Here is a 17612-nt window from a genome sequence, read left to right as displayed (position 1 = left end):
GATAGAGTTGGACTAGCTGATTACGGATTGACTATAAAAAATTAATTACTGGATTTCCCAAGAAAGCTACAGGGTGATTTTCCAACTTAACGGAATTACTTAGACCATCATAAAATCCAAACTTATTGACGGATTTTATTGAAACTTAGGAGGTTATTGACACATGCTAAGGTGAAGTTAGAAAGATATCAATTATTCCATTATTCCAGGGCCGAACTCATTTAGCTTCATTTAAAGTGTTCAGGGTAAAAAAAACACTTTGTATTTCGAATTACAAAAAAATGATTCGCTTTTTAGAAAGAAGCTAAATTATGCATCAATTTTTGGTATCGCTCAAAGTTGTCACATCAATAATTATTTTTTTATGAATTTGTTACTTTGAATAAAGTTCGAAAATTGCATTTTATTTGCCTGAATAGGACTTAGCCATGTTGTGTAGGTCGAGAAAAAATAATCAATTTTCTTAAAAAGGTAACTGAAGGTGAAGAAGACTATAATAATTCGTTGATATACTGGGTGGCCACCCCTGACACGGATTTCACTTTGAGGGAGTAAATGAAGGTATTAAAAAAAAAAAATTGGTGATGTGTATAGGGTATACAGAAGCATATTTCAAAATTATTCAAGAGAACAGCTGATGAACAGAATAATCAACTGTTGCGATATTTTAAGAAATAATGGCGATATGATTCGGAAGGCTGTATCCAATTTGAAAATTCGGCAAGAGAAATATATACAAGCTAATGGTTTTCATTTCGAACTAATTTTGAAATAATGTTGACTCAGCAATTCATTCGTTTCTATTTTCATTTTTATTAGGTACTCTTTACTGTATTTTAGTTTTTTTCATTTGGTATAGTTTCGTTATTGAAGTGCTTATTGAAGTTCTGAACTTTTTTGTGAATTTTCTACTAATACTTTCGCATTTTATATTCAAACATGAAATTTTCAGTTCTCTTCATGGTGAAAAATTCAATTTTTCGTACTTTATCCAAATTCAAAAATTCATAAAAAAATAATTGTTGATGTGACAACTTTGAGTGATACCAAAAATTGAAGCATAATTTAGCTTCTTCCTAAAAAACGAATCACTTATTTGTAATTCGAAATACAGAGTGTTTTTTTACCCTGACCACTTAAAATGAAGATTAATGGGTCCGGCCCTGGACTAATGAATTAATTGATATATTTTTGACTTGACTCCAACATGTGTCAATAACCTTCCAAGTTTCAATAATATCCGTCAATAAGTTTGGATTTTATGATGGTCTAAGTATTTCCATGAAGTTGGAAAATCACCCTGTAGCTTTCTAGGGAAATCCAGAAATTAATTTTTTATACTCAATCCGTAACCAGCTAGTGCAACTCTATCTCTGGTAAGGGTATGTACAGTTATTCCCCGGAAAACCTGTATAATCAGTTTCCGAAGGTGTGAATAAACTTTTACACAATTTGATTTTGACTACTTCGTTATCGCTACCACCCTAGATAACAGAGAACTCTGTCTCCGACTAGCAGCTACTCTGGTAGGTTTGCTATTCTTCCTAGAAGAAAAGCTGGCGCTCGAGATAGGTATTCTCCGAGGTGACCACGTTACACCATACATTGACTCAATTGTTTACTGCTCAGTAATTGTTGAGAATCTACAAGGAATTTTTTTAATTTGACATATAAAGCGACACTTTATAGAAGTCATTGAGAGTTTGAAACGTTTTACTTTTCGCTACCAGTTACGCAAAGAAAAATATTTCGCAACTGATGATGAAACAATACTTGCGTTCATATTAACCGAGGAAAAAATGAATTATATCCGTTGTGACGTGGCAGATTTTTCTCCGCCACAAAAGGAAATTTCTTCACCTAAACTTTCATAATAAGACCTGACAACCGAAATAAGTATTTAGGAAGAAAACCGTTATATTATCATAGGGGGCTTCACCGATTGATATTATGTCATTGTTTTTCACCGATCAGGCCCATTTTTGTAGCGAAAACCGTATATATCTTTTGTTTTCAGAATTCATATATATTATTATTCTTTTCATTCAACCGTACTTTTTCTGACCCGAAAAGGGTCTTTCCCTTTTTCCTTCTCCTCAATTCCCTTGTTTCGTTTTTCCTTCTCCTCAATTATTTCTGTCTCTTTCTGAGCCAGTTGATTGACGGAATAATTTGAGTGTATCCAATGGAGATACCCATAGTGGGGCGAGTTTTCTGCGGAGAGGAGTACTTCTTCGAGGCCCGGCGCTGAAAGTAAAGAGCGAATTACTTGTGATCGAGGTGCGTGATTGACTACCGTGAAAACAGTTACCCAGTTTTTCGAGATTTGAAACTCCAAGGCAGGTAACTTGTGTCATTTATTTCTGCTTTATTGCACCCTTGTGGAGTAATATTCTCTCTAGACTTTTTGCTTGGCTGAAAATCTGAATTAACCGTAACTTAATCTAGCCATTCTCTGCTGTATCGATTGCTTTCCGTTACTGTAGGGTAGTATTAGAGTTCCGGGAGGACGTTGAGCCCCCTTAACTATACTCGATACTGGGATATTTTATCATTTTTTCCCGATTCCCTACCGTTTGTATTATAGGTTAGATCCGCCGACCATAGAGTTGGTATTCCGTAAACGTCAAACACCATTTGACCTTTATTAAATTGTGACTTGCCTTAAATACATGTATTTTTCGAAACCATTTATATTTTTCTGAATTTTTTTTTATCGACCGAATTTTCCTGAAGTGACCGTACTGAATTATCTTGTAATTATTTTACCAACCGTCCTACGCTAACTAGATCCACCTGTTGACATTCATGATTTTATTGTACCGGTATATTTTCGTTTTGTGTATATGTAGTTTAACTCAATAGAAATAAAAAGCTGAACATTTATTTTGTTTCCAATTAATCCACTGATACTCAAGTCTACCCGGGCTCTCTTATTCTTGGTAGATTCTGTGAGAGACGTGGGTTTTCTCTGATTGCCCCACTGGCGCTCGACCAAAGGTAAGGAGTTTTCCATGCTGCAAAAGTTATGTTCTTTTCATTGGTGGTTTTACGATGATTCTGTCGCTCAGGCACCTCCCCTTCATATTATTGACGAATAAAAATTATAAACTTTCCTTGAAATTTTTACCAATAAATCTTCCGATCGCCCCAGATTGTTTAGATACTTGTGATACATAATGAAACAAATGTTTAGAGTATAAAAAAAAAGAAAATTTATTATTGAAACAGAAAAATCGTTTTTCAATAGAAAACCATGACATATACAAGATGATTCAGATCGATAGACCATAAGAAGTTCATACAAAACTACTAACAATATTTGTTGAAAATGTTGCATGTTGCATGTTGCATGTTGGTATGTGCCAATAAACTTCCAGTAATACCGGAAACAGCCTACCTTTTTCGGAGTTCAAGTGGCACACCCTGTATCACGGGATGGCGAAATTTTGATTTAAACTGATTGTATTTGGCTGAGTGAATTGTCTTCCTGGTGACATATAATGAGAATAATATTGTTTTCAATTTTTGATAAGAGATGAAACCATGTTGAAGAGTGCTCTTGTGTGAAAGTGTTTTGGCATCGGAAAGAAAAGGAGATGAGATAAAATTTCCGAGTGCAGTTTTGAGAGAAAATTGGAAAAAACCTTACCTCGAAAATTTGTGTGTCAAGAGCACCTTTGCGATGAAGATATCAAAAAGATGATGGATTCATTATGAAAGAAATCGTAGGTGAAATTTTTCTGATCAGTGATTTTTTTTCATTTCATTGGTTTCGTTTTTTATTATGAGTGAACAAAGCTCATGACATAGTCACCTTTATAATATGACTTGTATTTTATTGCATATAATTCAGAGAACCCTTATTTAATATAGATTTGAAAAAAGGTATCTGAAAAATCATCAGAAAAACCACGATAACACATGACCTGAAATAAAATGAAGGCTGTTGATTTAAAATTGACGCTAAAATCCCTACCCCTTATCGATAAACGTAGCTATCGCAGCAACTCCTAGCCTACGTTCCCCGTTTTCGGGAACACATTTTTAATACGGCGATCGTTCTCCTTCTCTCTATTCTCCATATAATTTTCCAATTCGTGACTTCCAGAAACCACTGAAAAAACTACAATTCTATGTTCTGTACAATAATTTTGACATTTCATTAGTTGAAGCTGATAAGTTTTTTGTTATGATTGTTGGTAATTCATCAACGATAATTCATGGAATGTCAAAATCAATTACTTGAAAATGAAATTTTTATTTCAGTGGTCACAGACTGATCAAGCAGTTTGAAATGGCGGTTTTCTCCTATTTAAATTTTCACCTTGCGGACTCTGAATGTTTCCATTTTAGGTAGAGGGTATATTTAGGTATCTCCTCCCCTTTACATACGTAGAATCGAATGAAATGATAAAAAATAAAGGTTATCCTACGGAATTATTGAGTTCTGATGTATTCAATCTGTTCAAATTGATGTTTTTCTCATGAATACGCAGTATATTTCGGGTCCAAAGCGTTATCATGCATCATAATCGCAAACTTGAAAATGAGAAAAACATTAAACAAAAAAACAAACCTGCAGAAATATCACGAAAAGTGTAGCATCCCATTTTCATAATTTTGTTTCATATGAAACCTAATCTTTATAAACCATTGAGTTTGCGGTCGAAATATAGCATACTGTTGAAATTGCTGCCAAAACACCTCACAACGATGCAAAGATACTTCTGATATCTTGAGCTATATCTCAAGGAAAGACTTTGTTTCCTGTAAACAATTTTTATACATATAGGCAAATATATTTGCTTATATTCTTGGAAATTCTGGACCTAATATACCCCGAACATATGAGAATATCATACCACATCGTGTTACAGCTTCCAAAACCAAGAAACAAAGTTTTTTCGTCATCAAACTCTGAATGAATAAGGGCACACATATAAAGGACCACCGGATTTTATCTGCTTGATGTCCTGCACTCTCATACGATCCGCGCAGTCTCCCTGTCACCCTGGTCCATATACAGCGTCTTGACGCTCGGCGTCGTTCAGTCATCGACGACTAGCGCGAGTGGAAACTAACATTGAAGCGATTTAACGGGTTTCGTGGTCGGGTGTCAAGGACGATTTCTGTGACGAAATATATTCGGTACATACGGCGAAGAGGAGGAGGAATTGGTGATTTCGGTGAGTGGGGTTTTATTTATTTCGATATGGATTAAGGAAATCTATAATCATTTTTGAGAGGACCATTCATGTAAAAATATAAGTTCAAATCTCGTGTAGAAATTTTTAATGTCTAAATATGTTACCTGATAATACCCTTAATCGTCACGTATCTTGGTACAACACCTTCAAGAACGGCCTGGAGGACAATATAGTAAGGCCCTAGTTTTACTGAAATGTTTTATAACGCCGGTTTAAAAAAATTACTGGTCGATTATGGTATAGCATTTCGAAAATTGATATTCTATATTTTAATATTTTGCTTGGATTCTGTTCTGATTAGAAGAAGAATCTCGTTCCAAGTTGAATTCTGAGATAGTTGATCTCTATCTCAGGAACCAAATCATAGAAACAAACTGATCGCTCATTATGTTTCGACCCTGAACTGAGCCCTTTCAGACTATAACAAAAAACAATGACATATTGAAAAAGTATTTGAAGTGCAAAATACCAAGTGGAATACAAAGGCTCAAAATAAGTATATACCTTCACGTTCAATGAGGAATATCTTCAAAGTGAACTGAGTATTTTATGGCTACAAAAACAGTGGAAATCCCACATGAGACAAATTCGAGAAACTACAACTTTAATGCCACCAGCTTTGTAAAATTTAGGAGGGAAAACGAGTATCAGCACTTTTGGTACACTACTCATAGCATTCAGAATCGTTTATTGGACCAAGTTTTGTAGCATTTAACGTTCATTTAAAAAAAATCGTCGTCAAGTAGGCTATGGAATTTTAAAGGTTCATGTTGTGTGACTGAACATGATTATTCCTTTGTATCACTCATGTTTCCTAAATTAAATATTGAATATCTCGTTTAAAACCGAGATGGTACTCATTCAAACGAATTGTTTACACAATCAAAAAGAATTCTTTCTAACAGTTGGAAAGCCATTATTTTGTTGAATTATCTAGATTATAATAAAAAACCGAACAATCTGAAGCGATTGGAAAAGTTGTTGGTAGAGATTTCGACGAAGTTCATAATATTCGATAGTATATCGAGGTATGTATTTTGTACTTTCAAAATAATGTAAAAAAAGTGTATTCATTTGAGTTTTTTGAATAAACAACTGTGAGTATCCAAGTAGGTTTTATTCTCTTTGAATTGTATCTACTAGATGAAAATCTTTAACAAAACTGAAGAAACTAAATTATATTATTTTCATTAGAACGGGTTATCTATAGTTGCTGAAAGTGTCCTCTTCTTTGCTTCAAACACTTCTCACATCTTCTAACAGATTCATAACATTCTAGTCTCCAGGTGCTACAAATCAGATATTTGCAAAATAGAATTCTTCAAATGAGGCCAAAGGAAAATATTATATTCTGTGAAATGACACGATCTTGATAGAAATTGATATTCTTCATAGAGGCTAATGAGGTGAAAAAATTCCTAAGAATAACTAAGCTTTCTACAGGTGCTGAAAATTGGACCATTTAATAACATTCAATGCGACTATGAAATGCATTAAAATTTCACCTTTATAACGTTATTAAATTCCATAAAATAAAATGAGTTTCACAATTTACCTTTGATTGATAGCACATCAAACTCAAATTTTTTTGGATATCGCTAGGGTAATGGTCATTTTCACTTTCCTTGTAATATGCCAATATATGGGGTTTTCCATCTCAGACGAGCCACCCCGTATATTTCTTATCCCAAAGTGATTGGAAAAATTTCACGAAACACGTCGAATGATTTTGTATGAGGGACATCTTTTGACGTATATATGAGGTATGAACGAGCATTCACATTGTAGACAAAATTGAATAGTTGCATAATGCTTACAATCAAAATAATTAAATTTGCGTTTTTGAATCATATGTTCAGAGTGTCCTCCATCGACTTCCATACAATAAAACAATCTTGACAGAAAACCGTCTCTAACATGGTTCAAAATGATTAGAGTTATTTTGCGAAACTCATTTATGATTCGTTGGCGTAGTTCGTCCAAATTTCAGGCTGAGTCACAAAAATCTTGGACCCAAGATGCCCCCAGAAGAATATGTCCAGAGGGTTTTGTGGTGTCCGAGTGGAGTGAAATGAAATAAAACATCAACCGCGCTATATACAACTTATTCTCTTCTTTGGTTCGTCTACTTTTCTCATCAATCACATACCGAATACCTACATTGATTTCCATACACATGTGTATGTCGAATACCCCGTACATCAATCTGCGCATGAATATTCTAGCAACCAACGATCGAACATCTCAATTTTCCCACTTTTTTTTAATTCGTAATATTCCTAATTATCAACCTTACTAACTGAAAAATTTTAAATCTAAGTTAATCGAATAACTGTTAACTAATTTATAACTTTTATAATATTTACAAAACATCCGCACTCTCAAATTCAATCCTAAATATTATTTTGCATTCTCAGTCTTTCTTTATAGTTTCTTGATAGTTTTCAAAAAATTTTTTTTATTAGGTACTCGGGATGAAATTGCAATTAGATTTCTTCAGTTTTTAAAAATGGCTTAGTGAAAATGGTCTTTTACATTGTAAAAATGGGCTTTTACATTGTAAAAATAACCCAAATATTCAAAGTTGTCAAGTATGTCAGATGACTTGTTACAACATATTCGACCAAATATTTAAAAGCGGAACTACTAATGAGCCAATAGTAATCACGTTCAAACTCGTTACCAAATTAGGTGATTCCATTAATCTACATAGTTGGCATCAATTGTAGTTATTAGGATGTTCTCCCATCTACTTTACCCTTCAGTTGGGTCGAACAATATTATTGAACAGTTTCATTCGAAGGCTTTTAGTGCTAATGTGAACTATTGTTTTATCGTGCATGGTAAAGAAAACTGTAACTTCTTGCGAATTAAAAAAAAATAATAAAATTGAAAGATATGAAAACAGTATATCTGGTGAAGGTTGATATACTATGTGAATTTGACTTGTAGGTATATATATTCTAGCAGACGATTCCTAAGAACTATTGAAAAAAAAATGTATAATCTCTAATGAATATTTGACCATTTTGAAAAATAAAAGACTCCTTCATATTTTCTGGTGTAGTGTGCCGTTGTCGAGTAATTCGATATTCAAAAATAAAACACATCTGTGAAATTCAAAAATTTTGGTCTTTTTGTTTGAATGAAACTCTTTTTGAGTGCCACAGCTGTCTTGATTTACATAGTTATTACGAAGAGAATTTTGTTTTTTCAGTTTTGGTATAGTTCATGATGAAAACTTAAAAAATGGATTTATCATTTAATCCCGGCCGAATAAGAAAAAAATACGGTAAGTGAAGAAACTGTTTTTTTTTGACTTATTTTTGACGAGTAGGTATCTATTGTTGAAATATATGTACAAGTTGATGACTCGCCGTGTAGACATAATATGAAATACGAAGATGTTTCCCGAACACGGGAAAAAATATTATTGTCTGAGTGATTTGGAAGTTCCTCTTGGCGTGTCTGGAAATGCTTTTTTTCAAGATATAGGTGGTTTTAATATTCGCAAATAAATTGAGCTTGAGATCTTGGAAAGAAAATAAATTGTTGGGAAGGGTCACCTCATTTTGATTCTTGTTTTAAGTTAAATATTCCTTCATTAACTAGCATATATACAGGCATTGATTTTCATGTTTTCAAAAGAAAAAACAGAAGGCCACAGACTTTTTGCAAAATAAGAATTCTTTTGTAATGAAACTATCCAAATAGGAAAGTAATTTATTTTTATTTCGTAGTTGAAATAAAAATAAACATTCGAGGATCTATCTCCATGTAGCTATTGTATCTGTGCTCTTACCAATATTTCAAATTTCGTTGTTCACCGGTTGAAGAATAGTTGCTCTCTACTCATTTTGCATGAATATTGATGAAGTTGATGATGGCCGAACTGTCCACCACAAAGGAAACAACTTTTCAAGAGAATGAGATCTGTATTAGACCAATATTTGAAGAATAACATGATTCCAAAGTACATTGAATTTGAATAAAGAAATAGCACATAATCTCATTAGAAAAGAAATAAAACTGATTCACATAAAACTAAACATCGTTAACCTGAAGCTGAAAATAAATTATGATAAAATGAGAACATTAATGAGTTACGAGGATATGAATGGTACCTTAGGGAGAATTCACATACAGATATTAATAAAACAATAGATGAAGAAGGACAAATCAGATGAAAAGATAAAGAATTCAATGAATAAAAAAAAGTCGGAAACCTACGAGAAGAAACTTTGTAATTTCCACAGTTTCCACGTTGGCCTCTCAAATTTTACTCAAGTTCAGAAGGAAAAGTCAGAAATTGAACTTTCGAAGAAAGGAATGAAGTTTAACCCTATATCTAAAAAGAACAAAGATGATTATCTCACTACAATCGCAGTATAACCTTCAGCTATTTTCCTTATCAATAGGTAGATCATAATTTTTTTCATTATCGTAATTCTTTCCTCAACCAGATCACCTGACAAGGAATATGATGCTACTGTTTCGAATCAGAATTTTCAAACAATTCAAATCGAATATCGCTGATATATCCTACTTCTCAACAAATCATTTGAGTTGATTACCAAAATATGCTGAGCCTGTATATCCAGCGGGTCTCTTGTGACCCAGAAAATTCCGAAAGTCCCCGGGAAGCGTCACCTCCTGCCCTAAATGCTCTTCCCTCGCCGATCAGGGTTTATGTACAAATAACGGATTCAGCGAAAACAGAGATTGGAATCACCATTAGTCCGGAATTCCTACGGGAAAACCCTTGTATATGAACGCACCGGCATCGCTAATAGATCCCCGTGAATGAATTGGGAAAAGGGTGGCTTTCGAACGATTCGAGAATTTGAAATGGAATCGCCTGGTTGGTAGATTCTGCACGTTTGAAGAAGTGGAAAAATATAATCGATTCCGCTTATTATTCATTGAATTGACTACATTATTCGCTGGATATGTAGTGATTTCATCTGCAGTCCCTAAGATTGCTGCTGTAACTGCAGTAGGTATCCTCTTTATATCCTTGGAAATAATGTCACGAGCCATCAATTCAATATACATATTTCGAAGCCTCAGCGGTGTTCTACCATAAGAAAAAATCACTCTTCAAAATTCATATTAAGTTTCTTATGTAATTGAATTAACTCTTCGATCCTTAACTAATCTATAATTACTGATTTAACTAGTTTTATTAACAATAAAGCTCAACTCAGGTCAGAAATCAAATATTATTCCTAAGATTAGAGTTGGTCATCAAACTATTACAAATTAAGTGTAGTTAATTATGCACAAAAACGAAAAGAAAATAACTTTATTTGGTATTCAGTGCTATTTATAGTAATAATACATTTCTTCATTTTTTTTAATAATTTTTAATACTTTCAAAAGAAGGCGCGATGAGAGTGGGGTCTTTACCTTTACAAAGTGCCGCTAGGGGGCACTCGAATCATAAACAACGATCAGGTGTTTTTTACAAGCCCAGACAAACTTCAAATATAGTCAAGAAAGTGTAAATACGATGCTGATGAATTTTGTTTCATATGTGGTCAATTTTTGAAAATTCGAGATGTGAAATACGAATTAAAGACATCTCACGTTCTCTATGAAGCCTATGAAGCATTGACCTTCCTGTCTGGAATCGAGACAAGCCATTGGCTTCACATGTTGCTTGTCATTATCGTGAAAGATGTTTGGGGAGAAAGTAGTTATGAACATAAAATATAAAAAGTCAAAGCGTGCACTTTTACATTTTTTACCACTTTTCTGTGAGTTAATTTAATAGTAAAACTCAATAAAAATAATGAAAGATTTATTTCAATAGTTTTATTTTCAATAAAAATTATCAGAGATTTCGAAAAATATCGTTGAGTCATTCTCATGAACACAGTAGCAAACTTTTTCATGCCATATTTTTTTCCGTCTAATTAGGATCTAAAATATCGAAATTTTATGCTTTGTAGTCAAAGTCAAATTTGGTGTTGACCCGTGTTATCTGTACTTTTTTTATTTAATTCTAAACAAGGTTGTACAATTTATTGACAACCCAATAACAGAAAAAAAATTGACAGTTCATAAAATAGCGGAGCTAAGGAATATCATGCCTAATGCTGCTAGCTTCGCTGACAACAATAGGCCAACTCATTTATTAGATCCTTTCCAAAGCTCCGCCAAAGCATGTTTCTTAGTGCTTGCGAAAGTTTAGAAGCCTTTTTGCTCTCGAGTTCTTCGAGTTTCCTATACCACAGAAGGGTTCTGGGCCAGTAAGTGGCGTTTGTGCGCTCTCTCTGGCAAGTTTATTGGCCTTCCCGTTCCCTATGACTCCCGAGTGACCAGAAACCCAGATTAAAAAGACTTTATTTTGCTTGCCTACCTCATTGAGTTTGTTCCGGCACTCCCAAATCAGCTTTGAATCAATGACATAGGATCTCATTGCTTTCACGGCCGATGGACTATTATTATCTGTATGATTTCTGGTAGTTTCTTTCTAGATTTACGATTTCGATTGCTAGTATTTCCTTTTGAAGGACGCTTGTACAGGAACCTAACGATAGTGCACACTTGAAACTTGCCCCGTAAATCCCAGCGTCAGCTCCTGTGGCGGTTTTAGAACCATATCTTTCCTTCCGGCCTGCTGTCTAACTGGCAGCCATTTTGAGGGTCACAGAGAGAAAGAGAGAGAGAGAAAGAGAGACCGAGAGACAGGGTGCACTGCAATTGGACTGAGACCAGACACCGAACCGTTATCATCGTCCATTTTCACCGTACTCCTCTGGAGTGACCGTACAAAATTCAACCGTATTTACCGTCTTTTTCAATATTTCAACCGTATTTTCCTGGAGAGACCGTACATCCATCGCAGTATTATTGGGTTACAACCCCAATTTCCTTTCAGTTACTGTCTCGTTTGGCTCTGTTTAAGAGCCGACTGACTTCCTCATGTTCATCTGATGCAATGTTATTATCTTTTATTTTAGCTGAATTGTTTATATTCATACAGTCTCTTTTGTGCTCAGTCAATTTCGTTCGTCCTCGTATCTAAGAACGAGATTGACTGAGCACAAAAAAAATTTAGATATTAATATATACAATCCAGCTAAAATAAAATATAATAAAACTGCATTAGCTGAATATTCCTTTAATTAATGAAAATAGAAATATAAATAGAAATAGAATTTATTAATTTCAGCAATTACACCACAGTAAACTATGATCAAATTGTGAAACAAGTCAACTCAAAAAACCTATGTACTACAAAATTGAATGAATTCATCAATACAATATGGTTCGAACAGTGAAATTGAAAATTGACTTTTTGTAAGTGTTGTAGTTTGTTTCATTTCGGAATTTTCTAGGCAGGGTATGGTAGAGTTTGATTGCACTGTAGAATGCAGTCTTCTCCATCGCCGTTGTTTTGTGAATCGGATAGATATAAGGATGCACTCTTCTTGTGGTATTTGTATTCTCACATGTTGAGAAGTAGCCATGGTCTTTTCTGATGAAAAGCAGCAGCCTGTAAATATACAATCCGTAGATTGTCATAATTCCATTTTTCTTAAATTCTCCACGGTAGGATTGCCTGTAGGTCAGTCTATACATTGTTCTTATAGCCCACTTTTGGGTAATAAATATCCGGTTGACGAAGGGGGAATTTCCCCATAAAATGATGCCATATGACAGTATTGATTGAAAATTGAAAAATATAGGACCTTCAGTATATCCTGATCAACTTGATTCCTTAGTCTCAAAAAAGTATAAATGTTTGAGTTGAGCTTTTTTCTTGTATATTCGATATGTGGTAGCCAATTCATATTCCTGTCTAGTACTATTCCTAAGAATTTTACTGCACTAGTAATCATGACTTCAGTGTTTTGAACACTGAGTTTTTCAGGGTAATTTCTGGCAATGTCAAAGATCATGCTATCTATTTTTCGGATCTTCATAGTTAATTTGAATTCGTGACACCAGTCTGTGACCTTACATAAAAAGAGCCTGGCAAACCTTATCAGCTCATCTTATCATCAACATAGGTAACTGGTTTACACGGTATTCCAAGTTCCAATATCATGCAGCATAAGTTGTTAACATCTAATATATAAAATTCTCGTGTCACAGTTTTCGTTGCCATACTCCTCCGAAACGGCTTGACCGATTTTGATGAAATTTTTTGTGCTTATCCGGTATCTATGAGAATCGGCCAACATCTATTTTTCATCCCCCTAAATGTTAGGGGTAGTCCACCCCTAATTTTTCTTTTTATTTTTTAGACAAAATTTTTAATTTCTATTTTTTTATGATACAACATGGAAATTATGTATATGGCAAAACAACGTTTGCCGGGTCAGCTAGTAGACTATAAAGAGGAGGGGACCCAGAATCCTGCCCTGAGGTATCCCAAGTACCGTATTAATCTCATCTGAAGTGAAAGAGACTACCTCAATAGTAATTGTGACCCTTTGTTTTCTGCTCTGAAGATAGCTTCTAATCAGTTGTAGTTGATTGTCTCTGATTCCTCAGCATTCTAACATGTCCAGTAATATCTCGTGATCCACAGAATCAGAAGCTTTAGATACATCGACAAATGGAGCTAACGAATATTGCCCTTCTCTAAATTTTCAACCACCGATTGTAGGAGTTCAAAAATAGCTGTTTCAGTGTTCTTGTTTGTTGTATATCCATGCTGGTTAGGTGATATAACCTGAAACTTTTCGAAAAAATTAATCATCCTATTAGCGATGACTTTTTCGAATATTTTTGAAAAAGAGGACAGTAGACAAATTGGTCTGTAGTTCATCTTTATCACCTTTCTTATGGATGGGTCGTATAATTGCAATTTTGAGGTCTTCTGGAAATACTCCTCCTATGAGTGCTCTGTTTATTATTATAGCTAAAGGCTCTGCAATAAACTGAGCAGTTTGTGAAATGCTGGCAATAAAACAAAGTAGTAAATTCTCTCAATATGAGGAGTGACATTGAGAATCAGAACAAAGCCTATTTCAATATAATTCAAAGAATAAGAAATCTCACATCTTAACGTAACATGTTCGTGTGTTTATATATTGTTTCTTTCCCTACTTGACATCTGATTGTTTGACATTGAATAGGTATATTTCATTTACATTTCTGATTATTTCGAGTAAGATTCCCTAGTATGCCCGTGATCATATCACCCTTGGATTATTTAATACTGAAGATGATAATGTAGACCAACTGACAATGTGAGTAGCTTTAATTCATTTCATTGAAGGGTCAATAATATATACTTTTTTTATATGTAACCAAGTCGTTAATTTGTTCAATCTTTGTTTGCTTTGCCCTTCTTTCATGTTGGTTGATTTAGTAGATTGTTCATATTCAGAAAAAAATTTTATACCCATGTGTTTTCTTCCAAATTAGTCTGATATTATTCTTGTTGTTTTATAATGCCACTTTCTTTGGATAACGTTTTAATGTGGTACCATCTATTGCAGAGCCCTGAAGACGATTTTAAATAAATCGAAAGGTCGGCATTTTGTTGAATTGAGTCTCTTTAACCCAGACCAATAGGGACCCTCTCAATAGTTATCGAATTTAATCATTATTGAAAGGATTGGTGCGAACGGCCCGTAGTAAAATCTGGAATAAAAAAGATAAAAACGATTATATTATTCCAATTAGAACATTTTTCTGTGGCTGCATTTTCAGATTTGAAAATTTATTTGACAGGAGGAATCTAATCTGAAGCTTTCCTATATTCCGACTTTTGTTCATACAATTTCAGCTATTTGAAGTCTCTTCACATAGAATCACAGTTTTTTAGGTAGAATGCTAATCTAATTCATCCGGAAAATGACACTTACAGCTATGAGAGCCCTCTTTCTGAATGGAGACATTAAAGAGTGTAAGTCTCATGTCAAATATCTCAGAATAACCTTAGATAGTTAGCTTTTGTGGAACAACCAAATTGGGGTTATTATCAGCAGTGCAATAATGGCATTGATGGCGTGCATAACCTTTTCAGTGACAGATGGTTGGTTCTAAAACAACCGTCAGGACGCTGTCAAAGCGTCTTTCAGGCAAAAATGGTCACAATCGAAAGATGTGATGGAATAAATCTAGAGAAATACTATCAGAAATGTGAAGGAAACACAGCAAAGTTCATCTAATTGAAAAAAAAAACTATTGAGTTTATTCAGAAAATATACCTTCTCGGAAAACACCCCTAAGTCCTAAGCCCTAAGCTTCTAACAGCAGCTTATTATTCGTTCCTGTTGGAACGGTTACGCATAACACTAAAGAACTAGTTCATCTTCATCGTACAACTAAGATGAGAAAATTACCATTAAGGCAACATGTTTTGTTCCTAGTATTATACCTCCCAAAATATTAGTCTTGTCAATGATCGAACCTCGGGTCGTTATCCATTCCACCCTTTATTTCCTCAAAAACAAAAGATCCCCCTCCTTGTACTCCATAAATTACCATAAAATATCCCCTACACAATTCCAGCAAATTGAAAATTGAAAAATTTTGGGGCGCATAAATAAATCGTACCGCGTCTACCCCGCGCCCCTATAAATTCGACCGCTTCTCCGACCTTCCAAAAGAAGGGCACTCCTACACCCTTCGGAATGACCGTAAAAGTTATCTGAAGGTGCATTTACGTGGAAATTAAACGAAATAGGCAATCTCAAGGGAGTGAAATATCGGGAGCAGGTCCCGGTTCTGCTGTAATTAAATTTCGATTTGGTTTCCTTGTTCGGGACCTAAGGGTTCGAAGAAGGAACGGAACCCGATGCTTCAGCAGGTTTGCGGCAATTGAAGGATGAGAATTCAATTAAATCCGGATTAATCTCTTGACTTTAGATGTCAGTGAAACTGTTTCATCAAAAAATTTTTGAAGGAATTCAAAGTTCCGACAGTGAAAAAAGCAATAATTTAAAAAACATCCGAGTGTGTGGTTATCTGCAAATTGATAGATTAATTAATCTCACTGACTGAGACCTAGATTAATGATATTTAACAATATATTGTCTCAGGCACTCGAATATTTTCCAATTTCGAAAAAAGCAGAGAATTGATTTCATATAGATATGGGAAATCTGATACGAAATTTTATTTCGAAATACATGCATGTTTCGTGAGTTTCTACATTTTCTCATTTCACAGTCCAACGTCATTTCACTAAAAATTTTTATAACACTACGTAATTCCAAAAAGTACAGCAGCACCTACTCCTCGATTCTCAGAAGAATACAGCCGACTAATGATTAATGAAACAGCCCTAACACTCCACCAAATGAGCACAAGTAAAGAGTTTGATTTTGGGACTATGAGGATTTTGGATAGAGAACAGCATGAGGATAGAAAAAACATTAGCAATATGCTTTAAAGCAATAACACGGTAAACGATACTGGAGACCCCAACTTCTACACAAACTTGCATAAGAACTCATCAATGGAAAAAGCAGACTCATAAAAAAGATATCTGAAACTATGATGTAATCACTGTCTTTTCGGGATATGGGATCGGTTTCGGTTTTCCCACTGTAGGTAGCGTTCTTCAAAAATTTGCAGTTAATTGTAAATTGATATTTGAGAATAATTCGAATGCATTTCTACGACTTACGAATGTGTCGTATTTATAAGCAATTACTGGTGTGTGAAAATGTACTAGTTTCGAAAAAGACTAGAACGAGTGTAGAAATTTCATTCCATTAGAATGACGTTCAGTTTTCTTTGTGAAAAATCAAGAACTACAGCTTCCGAATTTGTTATTGTTAAACTATCACCCTTTGTTGTTGGAAATTGAGGCAAAACTGGCTAAACCGAATCTCAGATGAACGGACGGGGAGAATACAGCAATATTTATCGCAAGGCACTCTATTGGATAAACGTAATGGAATTGTGAGCACGAGTGTGAGCATAAATATATTGAAAAACAAAATAAATCCATTCGAGTCTGTTCTACGAATATTCTTCACGAGTGTTGTGCAAAATCAGTTTCGTTCAATTAAATATATTAGATATTCAGCCAATCAACTTCGTTTTATTGAATATCACACTTATTGAATAGCAAGGTATGCCATTGAAAATTAAGGAAGGAAAAGAAATTAGCACATGCTAACTACAAATCCAAGTGGATAACTGTTACTTTAGTTGGCAAAATTTTTCTTCTTCTTCTTTCACTTTTGAATTTTTTCAACTGTATTGATTAATCGAAGGTAAAACCTCAATTATCACCTTTTATTTCTATCAAATTCGTCACTTCGTCAAAAAAGCCGAAACCAGGAAAGAAATTTCTGGAATCACTGGCGAACTGGATAAGTTCACGAAAAACCTCCTGAGCACGATGATGCAGAATCTAGAGAAAGAGATTGAGAAAAAGATGCAGCAACTTATTAAGAATATTTAATGGCTGATACTACGATA

At 34.3% G+C, this 17612-nt stretch overlaps 1 protein-coding gene across 2 annotated transcripts in view; it reads left to right on the top strand.

The window, feature by feature from the left end:
- Positions 1-4914: 4914 nt before the first annotated feature.
- LOC123318930 (C3 and PZP-like alpha-2-macroglobulin domain-containing protein 8) overlaps positions 4915-17612 on the top strand; it is a 1198665-nt gene continuing 1185967 nt past the window's right edge. The window contains exons 1-2 of one of the 2 annotated variants that reach the window (XM_044905717.1): positions 4915-5189; positions 8428-8502. The gene's annotated coding sequence lies outside the window, so the exon portion shown is untranslated. The remainder of the gene's footprint in view (positions 5190-8427; positions 8503-17612) is intronic. The other variant, XM_044905716.1, reaches the window with a different exon arrangement.

Source organism: Coccinella septempunctata, chromosome 8 (genome assembly GCF_907165205.1).
Source record: "Coccinella septempunctata chromosome 8, icCocSept1.1, whole genome shotgun sequence".
NCBI lineage: Eukaryota > Metazoa > Arthropoda > Insecta > Coleoptera > Coccinellidae > Coccinella > Coccinella septempunctata.
This window is presented reverse-complemented; position numbering and strand designations above follow the sequence as displayed.